Source organism: Artemia sp. Qi Xiang Cuo, chromosome 20, assembly GCF_049724085.1.
Source record: "Artemia sp. Qi Xiang Cuo chromosome 20, ASM4972408v1, whole genome shotgun sequence".
Classification (NCBI taxonomy): domain Eukaryota; kingdom Metazoa; phylum Arthropoda; class Branchiopoda; order Anostraca; family Artemiidae; genus Artemia; species Artemia sp. Qi Xiang Cuo.
In genome coordinates, this window is record NC_142813.1 from 46,715,071 (window position 1) to 46,732,426 (window position 17,356).

The 17,356-nt window shown below is 36.3% G+C and overlaps 1 protein-coding gene and 1 long non-coding RNA gene across 3 annotated transcripts in view; one reads left to right on the top strand and one right to left on the bottom strand.

Annotated features, from left to right (window-relative positions):
* Positions 1–17,356, top strand: part of LOC148940283 (uncharacterized) — a 351,557-nt gene that overhangs the window by 278,152 nt on the left and 56,049 nt on the right. The window lies entirely within an intron of this gene.
* The window catches only part of LOC148940290 (uncharacterized), a 46,307-nt gene that overhangs the window by 18,468 nt on the left and 10,483 nt on the right, over positions 1–17,356 (bottom strand). Inside the window, exon 2 of the long non-coding RNA XR_016143478.1 lies at positions 23–192. This is a non-coding gene — a long non-coding RNA (uncharacterized LOC148940290). The remainder of the gene's footprint in view (positions 1–22; positions 193–17,356) is intronic.

Consider the following 17,356-nt stretch of genomic DNA (forward strand, 5'->3'; position numbering starts at 1 on the left):
AAACAAAATGTTTGAGACATACCTTGATTGTCAAAAGATGTGAAGCCAAATTCCTGAGTGTCATGTTCCAGTTTATACAGTCCTGAAAAGCCAGGAAAATTACCCAAAGGAATACCTTCATGTTTTTAGGCAAAACAAGGTTTGGGCTGTCACAGAGATTCTTACTAGAACTTGGCAAAGTATCTTCAACTTCTAAAACAAAATATAAATAGAAGAACATATAGCACATGTAAATATTAGATATATTAAACCAAACTTAGTCTCTATAAAAGCAAGGGTCATCCAGTCACATTGTGGCTAGATCTTTAAGCTAGTAAAATTTATGTATATTTACTTATATATATATATATATATATATATATATATATATATATATATATATATATATATATATATATATATATATATATATATATATATATATATATATATATATATATATATATATATATATATATATATATATATATATATATATATATATAAATTTTAACTTAGTAAGCTTAATTTCTTAATTCAGGATTAATAGCACCCCCACCTTTTTCTAGTGTAAGCTAATTTTTTTTTAACAGGAGTTTTAGCTAACAGTTCTAAGAAACATAGTATTTGGCTGAGAAAAAAGAATGAAGTGAAGCTCGGAAAAAGAAATTCAACATACCCGATTAGACTCGCCTGTCCCCTAAGATAATTAATAAGAGACAAACAAAAGAATTAAGGCCCTAAGGGATCGTTCTTCAATTTTCCTCTAGCCTACTAGCGTTGCGAAAATATGTGACACTATTCGTTTGTAGAATATGTATAATACTTATTTCAGATTTAGAGTTGATTAGTTTTTGTTTTTTTTAAATAAAAAATAATTTTCTATAAATGAAGTTTAATATATCAGTGATTATACTTTCCACTTCTGCTCCTTCTTTTTAAAACAGCTTAGTAGATGGTTTTTGGTAATTTTCTCTTGAATGTGAAAATTTCTTATGGGACCTTAAGGCGTAACAGCGATGGTACGCTCAGAAACTCTTGGCTTATTGGTGCATATATTTCAAACTATTGTTTTTCCTTCTTTCCTATTTCAACCTTCTTTGTTTTTCGTCTGTTTTGGCAATTGATTGTTTGATTTTTTTACAACCACACAACCTGGATTAAATAAAAAAAACAAGCATTTTTAACTGAAGGTAAGGAGCGATATTAAAACTTAAAACGAACAGAAATTATTCTGTACATGAAAGAAACTGTCTCCTCCTCAACGCCTCGCTCTTTACGCTAAAGTTTTTTTATTGTTTTAAAAAGTAGAGTTGTGAAAAAGAGTCAAACCTTTGCGTAAAGAGCGAGGCATTGAGGAGGGATAATTTCTGTTCGTTTTAAATTTTAATTACGATCCTTACTTTCATTTAATTTTTTTTTTATTTAATTTCTGAATGTTTTTCAACTATTGCAGGTTCGATGGCTCACCGTACATGAAACATTAAAACAAAATTTGCTTATTAGTTTTGGCAGATTTGTTCCGAATATGAAGGGTTGGCGCCTCCTCAATTACTCTTACTCTTACCTTATTCTTTACTATTAAGTTTGACTGTTTACAAAAACTGAAACACGGGGGCCGTTTAATTAGAATAGGAAGCTTTTTTAAAAGTGCTAACAGCTTTAGCGTAAAGAGCAAGGTATTGAGAAGGCAACCCTTCATACCCGGAATGGCTCACACTCTTTGAAATGTACCCCCCCCCCCCCTCACGGAAAACACCTGCGTGGAAATTTCAACCAACGGAAAGTGCACCCCCCCCCCGTCGAAGTCCCTCCAAACAGTTCCTTCCTCGCTGAGAATCCCCCCTCTCTGTAAAATTGCTTATGGACGGTTCACCCTGAAAAATTCTCCTTAGCATTTTTTCATTAGAATAAGACTTTAATCTCTAAATCAGTTTCTCGATCACTCCAAAAATGCCCCCTTCCATGGAAATTATTTCCCAGAAAACAAAACAAGCGGGAAAAAGCCCCTGGATAGTTACCCCGGAACATCTCCATATAAAAAATTTGGCAAAGAGAATATAAGACAATAAAAAAAAAATCGTATAGTAATTCTGTTAAAATTCCCCAATGTAACATTTCCCCTAGAATATTCACTCCCCAAAAAAGATCCTCCACATAGAAATCGACCCCAAGCACCCTCCCCCCCCAAAAAAAAATGGCGGTATACTTCCCAATAACAAATACTATATGTAAACAATGGGCAAAGTTCACAATTTGCTGCCCTTCTCCCGGGGACTGTGGGGGTCATTTTGAACCTAAAGCCATAGTTATTAGATTTTTCAACTATGCTGAACAAAATAGCTATCTCAAAGCTTTGATTAGGCAACTTTGGGTAAAAATGAGCGTGGGAGGGGTCTTAGTTGCCCTCCAATTTTTTGGTCACTTAAAAAGGGCACTATAATTTTTGATTTCCGTTCGAATGACCCCTCTCGCGATATTCTGGACCACTGGGTCGATACGATCATCCCTGAAAAAAAAAAAAAAAAAAAAAAAAAAAAAAAAAAAAAAACGCACACACGCAACCGTGATCTTTCTTTTGGGAAAAAAAATTACAAAATTCCACAATTTTGCATATAGGAGCTTGAAACCTCTACAAGTTATCTTATATGCTGAATCTGATGGTGTGATTTTTATTAAGATTCTATGACTTTTAAGGGGCGTTTTCCCCCTTTTTCGAAAATAAGGCAAATTTTCTCAGGCTCGTAACCTTTGATGGGTAAGACTAAACTTAATGAAACTTATATACTTGAAATCAGCATAAAAATCCAATTCTTTTGATCTATCTGTTGGTATCAAAATTCCGTTCTTTGGAGTTTTGGCTACTAATGAGCCGGGTAACTCCTTACTTACAGTTCGTTACTTCGTTACCACAAACTGTTTGACTATTTCGTGGTAAATTGATAAGGGTCTATCTGTGCTCGGCCCGCTAACCGCTAACTCGGCTCCCAGCCCGCTAACCGTAGCACGCGGTGGGGTTACTAGGGGTGGTAAAGACTCTTTCCAGCCAATCCCAGGGCTCCTAATATACTGGCCAATCTCCCTAACTGCGCACTTTTTCCCTCGTGGTCAATTAAACACGTACGCAGTTAAGAAGACCCAAAATGGCGTCGAAAAATAATAGGAAAATTAGCATTTATTACTTAAAGAAGGAAAATAATGAAGGGGCCCAAAGAAATGAATCTGGGAGGGACATTTATCTGAAAATTGGGACCAAGGGTTCCAACACTCCGGAAGAGGCTTTTATAAATTCAGAAAAAAAAATACACTTTCAGGATCATATCCAAATCTGAACTAGGGCCCAGAAAGATTTTTGAAACTTTTACCACAACTCAGATCATAAGCAGCGCAATGGCGCTGCCTAAGTAAAAAACGATGTTGGCACAATGTATTATTATTATTTTTTTTACATACTAGGGCACTTTGTGTTGAAGGAGTTTTTGTAGAAACTTTGAAAAGGTCTCATTCGATTGGAAATTGGAATGGCTCGTGCCGTTTTTAATAGTCGAAAGTGATTGGAAGGCAACTAACACCCCTTCGAAGCCCACCATTTCCCCTAACACATCCAAACAAAATTTTGAGATAGCCATTTTGTTCAGTGTAGTTAATTTCCAGATAGAAATTATATTTTTGAGGAGGACACTCTCCCACAGCCCTCGGGAAGAGGGTTGTAATTTATGCCCCTGGGGCATATAAAATGTTTATAGGAAGTGTTGTTGTAGAAACTTCAAAAAAAGCTCATTTGAATGGAAATTCAAAGGGCTAGTGCCCTTTTTAATAGTTGAAAGTGAGTGGAGGGCAACTAACCCCCCTCTCACGCCCACCTTTTCCCCAAACACATCCAATAAAAATTTAGAGATTGCCATTTTGTTCAACATAGTTGATAATTCTGGAAATTAGGTCTTTGAGGATCACACCCCCTCCCACATAGCCCTCAGGGCAAGGATTGTAAGTTATGCCCTGGAGGCATAAAAGGTATTGATAGAAAGCACAGTTGTAAAAACTTCAAAAAGGGCTCATTTGATTGGAAATTGAAATGGCTAGTGCCCTTTTTAATAGTCGAAAGTGATTGGAAGGCAACTAACACCCCCTCCACACCCACCATTTATCCAGACACATCCAATCAAAATTCTGAGATAGTCATTTTGTTAAAAGTAGCTGAAAGGTCCAGAAATTATATCTTTGAGGATGACACTCTTCCCACAGCCCTCAGGGTGAGGGTTGTAAGTTATGCCCTGGGGGCATATAAGGTTTTTATTGAAACCTTTGTTGTAGAAACTTGGAATAGGGCTCATTCAATTGGAAATTCAAAGGGCTAGTGCCCTTTTTAATAGTCAAAAGTGATTGGGGGTCAACTAAACCCCCTCTCACACTGGCCTTTTCCCCAAACACATCCAATCAAAATTTTTAGATAGCCATTTTGTTTGAAGTAGTTAAAAAGTCTGAAAATTATTTTTTGAGGATGACACTCCCCCCACAGCACTCAGGGGAAGGGTTGTAAGTTATGCCCTGGGGGCATATAAGGTTTCTTTTTTTATAGAAAGCGTTGTTGTAGAAACTTCAAAAAGGGCTCCTTCGATTGGAAATTGAAAGAGCTAGTGCCTTTTTTCATAGTCGAAAGTAATTGGAGGGCAAGTAACCCCCCTCTCACGCCGCCATTTCCCCAAACACATCCAATCAAAATTTTGAGATAGTCATTTTGTTCAACGTAGTTGAAAGGTCCGGAAATTGTGTCTTTGAGGAGGACAATCCCTCTAAAACCCTCGGGGCAAGGGTTGTGAGTTATGCGCTGGGGGCATTTAAGGTTTTTATAGAAACTGCTGTCGTAGAAACTTCAAAAATGGCTCATTCAGTTGTAAATTCAAAAGGCTAGTTGAAAGTGATTGGAGGGCAACTAACCCCGCTCTCACACCCACCATTTCTCCAAACACATCCAATAAAAATTTTGAGATAGCAATTTTGTTCAACGTAGTTGAAAGTTCTGGAAATAAGGTCTTTTAGGATGACAATCCCCTCACATCCCTCAGGGCAAGGGTTGTAAGCTATGCCCTGGGGGCATATAAGGTTTTTATAGAAAGCGTTGTCGTAGAATTTCTGTTCTTGATATTTGTTCTGTTTCACCTTCTAATCGAAAGTCTAAGAATGCTTTTCCTCTAAATCCTTGGATGACCCCTGGTCTCCTTAGGAGTTGTAGGAGAAAAAATAATCTCTGGAGGGCCTTTAAGTCTGCTAGCCCTTCAATGAAAGCTATTTGCTTTCAGCGATTTAAAATTTGTAGGAATATTTATAACTCTGTGTGTCAAAAGGCCAATTCCCAGTTTTATTTTAATTGTTTTTCAGATTGTGGGAAAGATATACGAAAAACATCGCAGGTTATAAATTCTGTGCTTAGGCCCTCTTTTCAGTCTCCATCAACCCCTTCTTCTTTGGATCTCGATGGCAAAATCATCGAAGTTGAACTGAATGTTCAAGACGCATTTACTTCATATTTTGCGAATATTGGTAAAAGGACCGCTTCGGCTGTTGGTTCTTCTCCTTCAGGATCCAATTTCAGGTCTTATCTTAGGCCACCTTGTATGAAGTCAATGTTTTCGGAACCAGCGACGGAGAAAGAAATAGCTAAAATTGTTATGAGATTGAAAAATTGTTCGTCGTCTGGCCCTGATAATATTCCTACTAAAGTAATTAATTTCATACTTCCTTCCATTATTTATCCCTTAACAAAACTTATTAACCTCTCCTTTCAGAATGGTATTTTCCCAAGTAGTCTCAAGCGTGCTCGAGTCATCATATTATATAAGGGGGGGACACGAAATGATCTAGCCAACTATTGGCCAATTTCTTTATTGTCTGTTTTTAGCAAAATATTTGAGAAGGCGATGCTTTTTCGTCTTAATAATTTTCTTACTTCTCAAGATTGTTTTCACAATTTTCAATTTGGTTTTCAAGCACATCATTCGACTAAGCATGCTTGTGCAGTTTTACTGAATTATCTTCACTCTGCTATAGATTCCCATTTGATTCCTGCCGCTTTGTTTCTAGATGTTTGTAAAGCCTTTGATTCTTTAACCCACAGTGTTCTTCTATTTAAACTTTCTCATTTTGGCGTAAGAGGAAGTGCGTTTTATTGGTTCAAGTCTTTCTTGTCTGTTAGAATAATTTCTGTTGATCCACCTTTTCGCTCACCATCAAGTGTTGACCAGGGGGTCCCTCAAGGGTCAGTTTTAGGGCCGGTACTGTTTTTAATTTATATAAATGACCTAATTTTTGCAGTTGGAAATAAAAATCCTCTTTATTGCTGTCGTCTATGTCATCCAACAGTCTCCCTTACTTACAACTATAGTTTGCATACCTCGGATTCTCTTGTTACTTTTGCCGATGATACCACCCTTATTACTTCTGGGAGAACTGAGGATGAGGTTCGTACAAAGTTAGTGGACCTCTTTGAGAGAGTTTCAATTTGGTTTGATGCTAACTCTCTTGCCTTAAATGTTTCTAAAACTAGTTTTTTATTTTTTTCTCGTATATTCCAGGCTTGTCCTCAATTATCTGAAATTCAAATGTCCAAAGGCTTTATTAGTAGACTAAAGGATGGCCATATACATTTCCTAGGTATCCTTCTATATGGAAATTTATTTTGTAAACAACATATTGATTTGATTAAAATGAAGGTATGCAGAACTATCGGTATTCTAAGAAAACTAAAACATATCTTTCCATGGCCAATTTTAATAATCCTATTTCATCGCCTAATTCATTTTTATGTTTCCTATTGTTCAGTCATATGGATGTCTACTTTCCCTTCTTTTTTCAAACGGCTTTCGAATACTTATGATAAAGCTATGAATCTTATCCAGGATGTAAATCGTTCGGAAACTAAACCGTTACTTGATATTAAAAAACTTTATATTCTTTCCTGTGCGTCTTTCGCTTTTCTTCAAATCCATGGTGATATTCCTAGATCCCTTAGATTTACGTCTTCTTTTGTATCTGATCGGTCAAATTATCAACTCCGTAGTTCTCTAAATATCCAAATTTCCCATACACCAACAATAAGATCCGATTTTAATCCTCTTGTTGCGTGTCAATTGACATGGAACACCCTTCCCGATTCGGTTCGAGAATGCCACTCATTTGGCACCTTAAAAAGACTATTAAAAAAATTTTTTTTTTAATGTGATTAATTTTCTTTAATTTTGCATTTTGCCTGCTGCCAATAGTTTTTTTCATTTAATTCTTTTTTTTTTTTTTTTTTTTTTTTTTTTCTCGTTTTATTAAGCAATTGCTTTACATGTTAAAATTTAAAATTATTATGTTTATATTTTTAAGTATTAATATTATGTTTATAGTGCTGAAATCTTAAGTGTTGAAATGTTTAATGTTTTTTTGATCTTTTCATAATCCCCCTCCTACAGGCCATGGAGCCTTTGTGGGGATTTGTGGATTGTTATGTAATTATTTTACTGGTATATGGAAAATAAATCTATCTATCTATCTATCTATCTATCTATCTATCTATCTATCTATCTATCTATCTATCTATCTATCTATCTATCTATCTATCTATCTATCTCACGCTCACCATTTTCCCAAACACATCCAATCAAAGTTTTAAGATAGCAATTTTCTTCAACGTACTTGAAAGTTCTGGAAATTAGGTCCTTGAGGATGACAACCACCCCCCTCCAGTCCTCAGGGCAAGGGTTGTAAGTTATGCCCTGGGTGCATATAAGTTTTTATAGAAAATGTTGTCATACAAACTTCAAAAGGGCTCATTCGATTGCAAATTGAAAGGGCTAGTGCCGATTTTAATGGTTGAAACTGATTGGAGAGAAACTAACGCCCCTCTTACGCCCACCATTTCCCCAAACACATCCAATCAAAATTTTGAGATAGCCATTTTGTTCAACGTAGTTGAAAGTTCTCAGAAATTAGGTCTTTGAGGATGACAACCCGCTCACAGCCCTCAGGGCAAGGGTTGCAATTTATGCCCTGTGGGCATACAAGGTGTTTATAGAAAGGGTTGACACAGAAACTCAAAAAGAGTTCCTTTGATTGGAAATTGAAAGGGGTAGTGCCCTTTCTAATAGTCGAAAGCGATTGGAAGGCTTGACATTTTTATAGTAAAGAGCAATGTGGGTACAATGTATTATACAATGTATTTGATTGGAAATTGAAAGGGGTAGTGCCTTTTCTAATAGTCGAAAGTGATGGAAGGTTTGACATTTTTATAGTAAAGAGCAATGTGGGTACAATGTATTATTTGTTGTTTGTTTGTTTAGACCAGGTCACTTTGTATTGAAGGAGTTGTTGTAGAAACTTTGAAAAGGCCTCAATCGATTGAAAATAAAAAGGGCTAGTGCCCTTTTTAATTGTTGAAAGTGATTGGAGGGCAACTAATCCCCCTCCACGGACACCCTCCCATTTGCCCATTATGTTTAAAAACTAAATGTTGCCTTAAGATTAAATCAAAATGCACTGTGTTAATGCTAATTCCCAATAAGGCATCTCAGCAGTATTCCAATATAGACTGAGGGTATTATGTTAAAACTTTCGCGGCTAGTTCTGCTCTTAAAATTTAACCAAATCAAAACAGCGTAAGTGTATCCAAGCTATCAAAAAAAGTAAACAGATTTTTCAGATTTTTCGCCTGATATAATTTGCACTTTACTAAAAAAAAAAAAAAAATGCAAATGAATGTGCATTGTCAGTTTAATATCCATATACTGATATTTATTAATCAAAATGTTAATATTACTTGATTTATTAAAGTTATAAGAGTAAAAACAATCATATTTTTTTCAGTAAAGTGCAAATTATGTTCTGGCCTTGGGAAGGCATAGGGGTTTTGAGCCCAACTTATGTTAATTTCTGCTCGTTTTGAGTTTGACTCGCTTATTGATAGTAATTTCTGTTCGTTTTGGGTTTCATTTATTTATCAATGCTGATTTGTAGTAGTTTCACGCTTGGTAGATTATTTGATTTTATTTTTTCTCATTTTTGGCTCAATGGAGTTCTTTACTTTTCTTTGAAAAAACTTATTTTGTGGAAACATTCTTTTTTATTAAGCTTTCTTGAAAAGCTTGAAAGATTACTGCAATGATAGGTCTATTGATGGCTTTAATACTTGAAACATTATGTCAATTTATAAAACAAAAACTAGATACATAAAAGATGCAAGTTACAAGCAACTCAACACCACTTATCCCAAGGGACAAGACTATTGGAGGGTATAATGTCAGCAGTTGCCGGTAAAAAAAATTCATTCACCAAATTTCTTTTTTACTCAAAATTAAAAACGGCAATCATCTAAGCCCTGGAAATAAGAAAAGGGTAGACATATTAACAAAGCTTGGCAATATCTCTCTGAGTGGATCTTAGACCTTGGATTCATTCCCAGAGGTTTTATTGACCTAACTAAACTACTTTCCTGGAAGTAAGAAGCCTCAAAACTAGAATTTTACCAAGTTTATGAGGAATTAAAACCATTTAATCATTTATCAAGGGGGTCACCTAGTACAGTTATTAATGGGACATTCAAGGATTTAAGGGACTGCAATAGCAGGCACATTTTGTTTAGGCAATGACACCTTTTCAAATCACTCGATCTACTTCTCCATTTGCTTGTTGGTGTTGTGACTCTATTCATGGGCACCCACAGGCTGAATTTTAGAGGGGGGGGGGGGGCTTACCTGCTCTAATCGGCACTTCCAGTGCTATTAAACCGAAATCTCAAGACAAAATATCATAGGCAGCGCGATAGCGCTGCTTAAGTAAAGAGCGATGTGGTAACAATATATTGTTTTTTTAGACCAGGGCACTTCTTATAGAAAGAAATGTCATAGGAACTTCAAAAGAGCTCAAGGAGGGCAACCAGCTACCCCTCCCCCACATCAATCACTTCCCCAAACACATCCAATCAAAATTTTTTGATAGCTATTTTGTTCAGTGTAGTTTAAAAATCCAGAAATTATGACTTTGAGAATGACCCCCCCCCCCACAACCCTCAGAGCAAGGGTTGTAAGTTATGCCCTGTGGAGGTATAATTATTTTATAGAAAGGGTGGTCGCATGAACCTCAGAGGGGGTTCATTTGATTGGTAATCAGAAGTTCTACTGGCCTTTTTAACAGTCAAAAGTGATTGGAGGTCATCCAACAACCCCCCCCACCCCCATCCACTAATCAATTCCCCAAACACATTCAATCACAATTTTTGAGATGGCCATTTTATTCAGTGTAATTGAAAGGTCCAGAAATTATGTCTTAGAGGATAACTCCCCCCCCTATAGCCCTCAGGTCAAGGGTTGTGAGTTACGCCCTGGGGGCATATAAGGTTTTTTTATAGAAATGGTGATTGTATAAACTTCAAAGAGAGCTCATTGGATTGGTAATCAGAAGTTATAGTGCTCTTTTTGAGAGTCAGTGATTAGAAGCCAAATAGCTCCCCTCCCCCCTCACACACACGTCGTATTTTCCCAAAACGCATCTGATACAAATTTTAAGATAGCCTTTTGTTGTCGTAGAAAATTCGAAAAGGGCTCAGTTGGTTGTTAATTGAAAGGGCTAGTGCCTTCTTTAATAGTCGAAAGTGATTGGAGGGTACCCCCCCCCCCGGCCATAATTCCCCCAAAAACTCCCAGTCAGAATTTCGAGATAGTTATTTTGTTTGACGTAGCTTAAAAGTCCAGAAATTATGTCTTTGAGGATGAGAACCCCCTCACAGTCCTCAGGGCAAGGGTAATAAGGTATGCCCCGGGGGCATTTAAGGTTTTTATGGAAACGGTGGTCGTGCAAACTTCGGCAGGGCTCATTGGATTGGAAATCCGAAGTTGAAAAGCCATTTTTAAGAGTCAAATTTATCGGAGGGCAGCTATAACCCCCCCCACGTCATATTTTCCCCCACTGCATCCAATGGAAATTCTAAGATAGCCATTTTTTCAAAAATAGTCAAAAAATCTCATAAAACGGCCTTTGGGGTTGACACAGCCCCCCGAAGTATGGGGATCAGGGTTTTAAGTTATGCTCTGAGGGGATTTAAGGTTTTAATGAAGAGGTAGTCTTGTGAACTTTAGAGGAGGCTCATTTGATTGGAAATGCATAGTTCTAGTTCCATTTTAAAAGTCAAGCGTGACGGAGAGAAAATAGTCCCCCCTCTCCCTTGTATCCTCTTTTTCCCAAACACATTTGATTGAAATTGTGAGACAGCCATTCTGTAGCCAATAGTCCAAAGAGAATATAACAATGTCTGCAATAATTAAATATAAGAATTATTTAGGCGGACGTTGAACTAAATCAAAACAAACTATGAGCATGTAAACTTTCAAAAAGGAGACAAAGCAATATCTCAAGAACAATTTATATTATTAAGTTAGATCTTTAAGAGTAAGTTGTGGGGGATTTTGAACTAGCCAGAAGGCACTATGTGTATACTTTTAGTACTACAACTACAGTTACTGTAACTAATGACACTAAGAGCATTAAGGTGAAACTTCTAGGAAGTGTTTAGGGGGTGTTTCAAATAAACAAAAAAGCTGTATACATGCAGGTATTCAAAAAGGCATATAATATCATAGGCAGCACCACTCTATAATAGCTAGAAGAATCTTTGAAACATTTAAAGAAGCTTATTCAAAGGAAAAAGAGATTGGAGGGTAATCAGCCCGTCTCTCAAGCTGATTTATTTCCCAAACACATCTAGTCAAAATTTTGAGACAACTATTTTGTTCAGCATAGTAGAAAGGTCCAGCAACTATGTCTTAAGGGATATTGAGCATGTCAAACCCCCACAATTATGCCAAACTATGGATTCTTATAGAAAAAAAACAACAAAAAGATAGAAAATATTTTTTGTCATGAAAATGACTTTGTCAATAAAAAACAAACAGAAATTCACCTAAAAAAACTGTTTCCACAAAACAAGCTTTTCAAAGAAAAGTAAAGAGCTCCATTAAGCCGAAAATGGGCAGAAATCAAGTCAAGTAACCATCCAAGCATAAAACTACCACAAATCACTATCAATAAATAAATGAAACTCAAAATAAACAGAACTTAGAATGAATAGCCAACTCAAACTCGAAACGAGCAAAAATTAACATTAGTAGGGCTGATAACCCCCATGCCTTCTCAAGACCAGAACATAATTTGCACTTCTGAAAACAAAATATGTTTAAATGTTTTCATTTTTTTTTTTTACTTAATAAGTAAAAAACTTTTTTTACTCACTTTTTATTTTAAGGAAGATATCAGTATAGGTATATTATACTGACAATCCATGGTAATTTTTTTTTTCAGTAAAGCCTAAGTCATGTTCTGGTCTTGAGAAGGCATGGGGTTTGTTAGCCCTAATAATTTAATTTTTGCTCGTTTTGAGTTTCACTTGGCTATTTATTATAATTTCTGCTGGTTTTGAGTTTCATTTAATTGCTGATAGTGATTTGTGGTTGTTTTATGCTTGGAAGATTATTTGACTTTAATTCTGCCTATTTTTGGCTTAATAGAGCTCTTTACTTTTCTTTGAAAACTTTTTCTGTGGAAAGTATTTTAAATTAATCCAAATATATGACACCGTCATTCAGCCAGGGGGGTTGGCGCCCCTTTGCCCCCCCCCCCCTTATGGGCACCCATGACTCTACTACAAAAGTTTTGTGCTTTTGTAGCAAGAGTTTTGAACAGCATCTATTCTACACCTAGTCAGGGGGTGGGGTGAAGCAACCCCCTAGATTTATGACAGTAAATTCTTTTTATTTTGTATACCTTGGTATACCCCTCACCCCCCCCCCCCCTAGATTATGACGCCCAAACCACTACTGCTGTGAAGAATACATTCTTTCATTTCAGTTGTTGCCAAAGAGAAAGGGAGAGGAGGGGGTTAGTTCTAGAAAGTTGTTAGGTATTAAAAAGTCATAACAATTAGTATATTGAGAAAGAAAGTAAAATTAAGCATTAAGTAGTGTGTTCATATTGTCTTCAGCTCAGGAATAGAATATGGTATAAGTGCTATGATTTTTCTATGTAAGTCCCCTCCCCCATTTGCTGTTTAACTTGTCTATAGCCTAGTAATGGAATATGGTATAAGTTAACCCTGATAATTTTCCTCAGTAAGCCCCCCCCCCCCCCAAAAAAAAAACTTCATGGGCTCCCATTCTTGCTAGTTTCACTCAATGGTTAAGCCACTCTCATCCATGTTTCATATATACTCGGGATAGAAAGGATGCCTAGTCAAAACACCATGTAGCTTGGAGAACAAGATGCTAACATAGCAAGAGTTTGGCTATACACAAGAGTTTGCTGATTTGGCATGTTTGCCATTAGGCTTTCTTAAGATGTCATTGCAAAATAATCCTGGCCATTTAGTTTCTGTTCATAGCTGTTATTTGTATATATAGAACATCTCCCAAGTACCAAAACTTGGGACAGTCCAAGTGACAACACTTGGGATATTCCTAAGTGTTGAACCAAACCCTGTCACCAAACTAATTCAATTTTGATTTTAAATGGTAAAAAAAACTTTTCAGACCAACCAAATCTATTTCACAAGGAACTGATCATCTTAGATTGCAGCTTGGAGCAATCTAAGGATTGTTTCCTTATATAGCACAAGAGTTGATGATTAAAAGTCGTTTTGTGACCAGGTGCAATTGGCTGATTAGTAACTTCACAAGTGAGTGTACAATCCCTTGAAGACCCCCCACCATCCAGCTTTTGGTTAAAAAAGTCAAAAGATTCAGCAGTGGTTGGCGTGGTTGGTGGTTGGCGTTTAACCCCCCCCCCCCCCCCCGCAAAAATACCCCCATGGAAATAAGGCTTTCCAAATTCAAGACTTTTATTTGAGTTTTATTTTTTAAATTTCCATAGGGGGAAGGAATTTTGGTACTTGTTTATTATGCACCACTTACTCAAGCTTAAATTGTGTAAAATTCAAGAACACACCATTTTTTTTTTTTTTGTTAGTTTCTTTTTACTTTAGAGATAAATTTGGGCTATAGATTTGCACATTAGGGGGGGGGGTGAAGTATAGTAGGTCTGCATGCAAAATGGGTTTGGTACAATTATCCTATGTATTAGATAGATAGATAGATAAGTATATTTTAAAGCCAAATATATGGCCATGAACACAGTAAAATAACATAAATGAAAGGCAAAAATAACATAAACTTTGATCAGTGATCATCATAGAACACTTAAATGAAACACTACATTAACATAATAATAGTACTTAATGCTTGGAAAAACGGTTATTGAAAAAAAAACCCACTTAAATGAAATGCCTAGAACAATTTCTCCTGTATAAAAGAGTTGGGAGTTTCAGCTTAGCTAGTCTTGCAGGGCAAGAAAGCTCCCATATGCCAGATATCACTTTGGTTGCACATCTTTCCATATCTTCCAAAGCTTTTATATCTTTTCTTTAAATATGAGGAGGCCAGAGACATCCCAGCTTCAAGCTTAGGTTGAACTAGTCCCTTATACAGAAAACTAATTATTTTTGGGAAATTACTGGAAAGGGTATGCTTACTCAGCCCCACAGTTGAATTACCACATGCAGCAGACTTCTTAGCATGGGTAATGAATTTTAATTTGTTGCCAATGGTGATTCCAAGACCTTTCTCATTGTTTACAGAGGAGATTGGGTGGCTTGAGAGAAAATAAAAGCAACAAGGGTTCATTTTGCCAATGTGAATGATATAGCCCTTGGTAACATTGAATTCAAAAAGTCAAGTCTCATTCAATTGTCAAAGTAGTCCAAGATTATTATGTAGAAGGGCATGATCTTCACATGACAAGGCTGGTCTAAGAAGCTTTGAGTTGTCAGCATAGAATGTTAATTTACTGTTGATAGTAGAAGGAGTAACATTGATAAAAGACATTAAATAGTGTAGGACACAAAACACTTCCCTGAGGAACTCTGCTCAAATCTTGCTTAGAAGAAGAAAGAATACTGTCCCCAGAGCTGAACAAACTGAGATAACTGGTGAAGAAAATCAAGGATCCAGAGCAGGGATTTCTCTTCAATCTTGACTGTACATAGCTTGATTGCAAATGGCTTGTGACAAACTTTGTCAAAAGCTTTTGAAAAGTCAAGCAGAATCATGTCAGCAGGCATCCCAGTATCAAGTAACTTAGTGAAGTGGTCATAGGATTTAAGGAGATTGGTATGAACAGATCTTCCAGAACAAAAGCCATGCTGTGACCTGTGCAAGAGATTATTTGCTTCAAGATCCCATATAACAGTAGAATTGACTATTCTTTCAAGAATGTAACAGCCACTGTTGTTATGCTTATGCCTATAGGTCAATAATTTTCAGCAAACAACAAAAGCACAAAGAACAATAGGGAAATCTTTCTGCAAGACAGTGGAGATAATTTGAATGAATATCAATTTTCAGCAAGGTCATTTCTACCTTTCTCAAATAAGCAAACAATATGGGCAATTTTCCAATCCAATAGTAGTCTGGAAAGATTTGATGATAAGTTGAATGGCAAGAAAAGTTGTTGAGGCATAATAGTTTGACATTCATTAAGGATATGAGGATGTATGTATTGAGCCAGGACCAGCACGTGTGTTAGTTTTAAGCAGTGGTATAATTTCATCAAATTCCTGAGGGGAAGGGGCAAAGATGAAGCCAATTTTCCCAAATCATGTGAAAATGATGGTGGAAACTAAAAAATGAGCCATATAGTACTGTAAGGATAAAGATATACTAAAGAAAACTCTTACCCCCCACCCCTATATATACCAATTCAGGGTATATATTTGCACATTAGGGGGTGGGGGTAAAGTTTATCTCTGATGCAAATGAGAGGTAAGTTTAAACTTTACCAACACCCAACCACCCCTTATGTGCTAATATATACCCTGAATTGGCATTTATAGGGGTGAGGGTAAAATCATTTGGGACAAAAATGATTATTATATTTGCAAAAAGCACAAAAAGGCATCAAGTGGTATGTTCACTTTATTTGTAAGTCAATAACATGAACTGTGAAATATTTACTGAAGTTTGCCTACTTGACAGGTCTAGGCTACATCTGTTGAAATTTTGGAAAAAAAAATAATTAGATCTTAATTTCCAGTTTTTGTTTTGAATATTGTCCTCTTTGCCCAATCATTTTGGGATAAACAGGGTGTATATGTATGACCATTCCATTACATAAGGAAACATGTTAAGAAAACAATTCCTACTTCATAATATGCAAAATAATCATAATCAACATATTTTCAAGGGGGAGAACCTTTATCTTCACTCCTCTCCTTATTTTTTCCAACTTTGCAAAAAAAAAAAAAATTATGAGAAAAACCACACTTTTGATAAATGTTTATATTTTCAAATTTATGCTGGATGATATGCCATCCTACAATTTTTTTTTGGTACTTGTCTACTATATAAAACACACGCAAGAGATGAAGTGAAGTTTGATGGATATCCACTCTTTGACTATTGGAAAAAATTAGTTTATAAGCTTATATAGAATGGTACTATCCAATCTCCTTATAATTAAAAACATTTTAGTCATCTAGTTGGAAAATTTTGCCCATCTGTGTAGCATCCCGCTGAGCTTGCTTGCTTATTAGTTTAAGTGTTGTTTTTGTTATGTGCTTATATTTAGTGCTGCTTTGCTTTGCTCTGCTTGTGTGCTTATATTGTTGTATTTACAGGTGCTTGGGTCATATTAAAGAGCTAAATCAACTCGAATATTACGAATTCTACATGGTGTCAGAAGTGGGATATTGGACAGCAAACATGGATGGAGTAACCCCTCTAGCAATCAACTGGGAATCTGAAAATCTTGATGAAGAATGGTCGAAGTTTGAAGAACATGCAAGACTTATGTTTCTAGGCCCTCTCTCTGGTAAATCAGAGAAGATTCAGTGTGCCTATCTACTCCTATGGATTGGCGAGAAAGGAAGAGACATTTTCAAAACTTTCGACATTGAAGCGGATGATGCAAATAAAATCGAGCCTTACCTTTTGAAATTTCGTGAATATGCTGCTCCAAAGAAGAACAAAGTGTTTGCCAGATATATCTTTCAGAAACGTGACCAGCGTGATGGAGAGACACTTGAGAAATACATCTCAGAACTGAAGTTATTAGTCAAGCCATGCAAATACCATGATCCAAAAGAGATGACCAGAGACAAAATTGTCTGTGGCATCAGAAATCCAAGAATACAAGAGAAACTTTTAGCTGAAGGCAACAGCTTAACACTGGAGAGAGCAGTAGAAGTTTGTAGGATCTATGAAACGACCCAAGGACAGCTGAAGTCATTCGACAACAATTCCCAACATCCCCCAATCAAACAGGAAGTGGATGTAGTATATCGGAAACAACCAAAACCAGC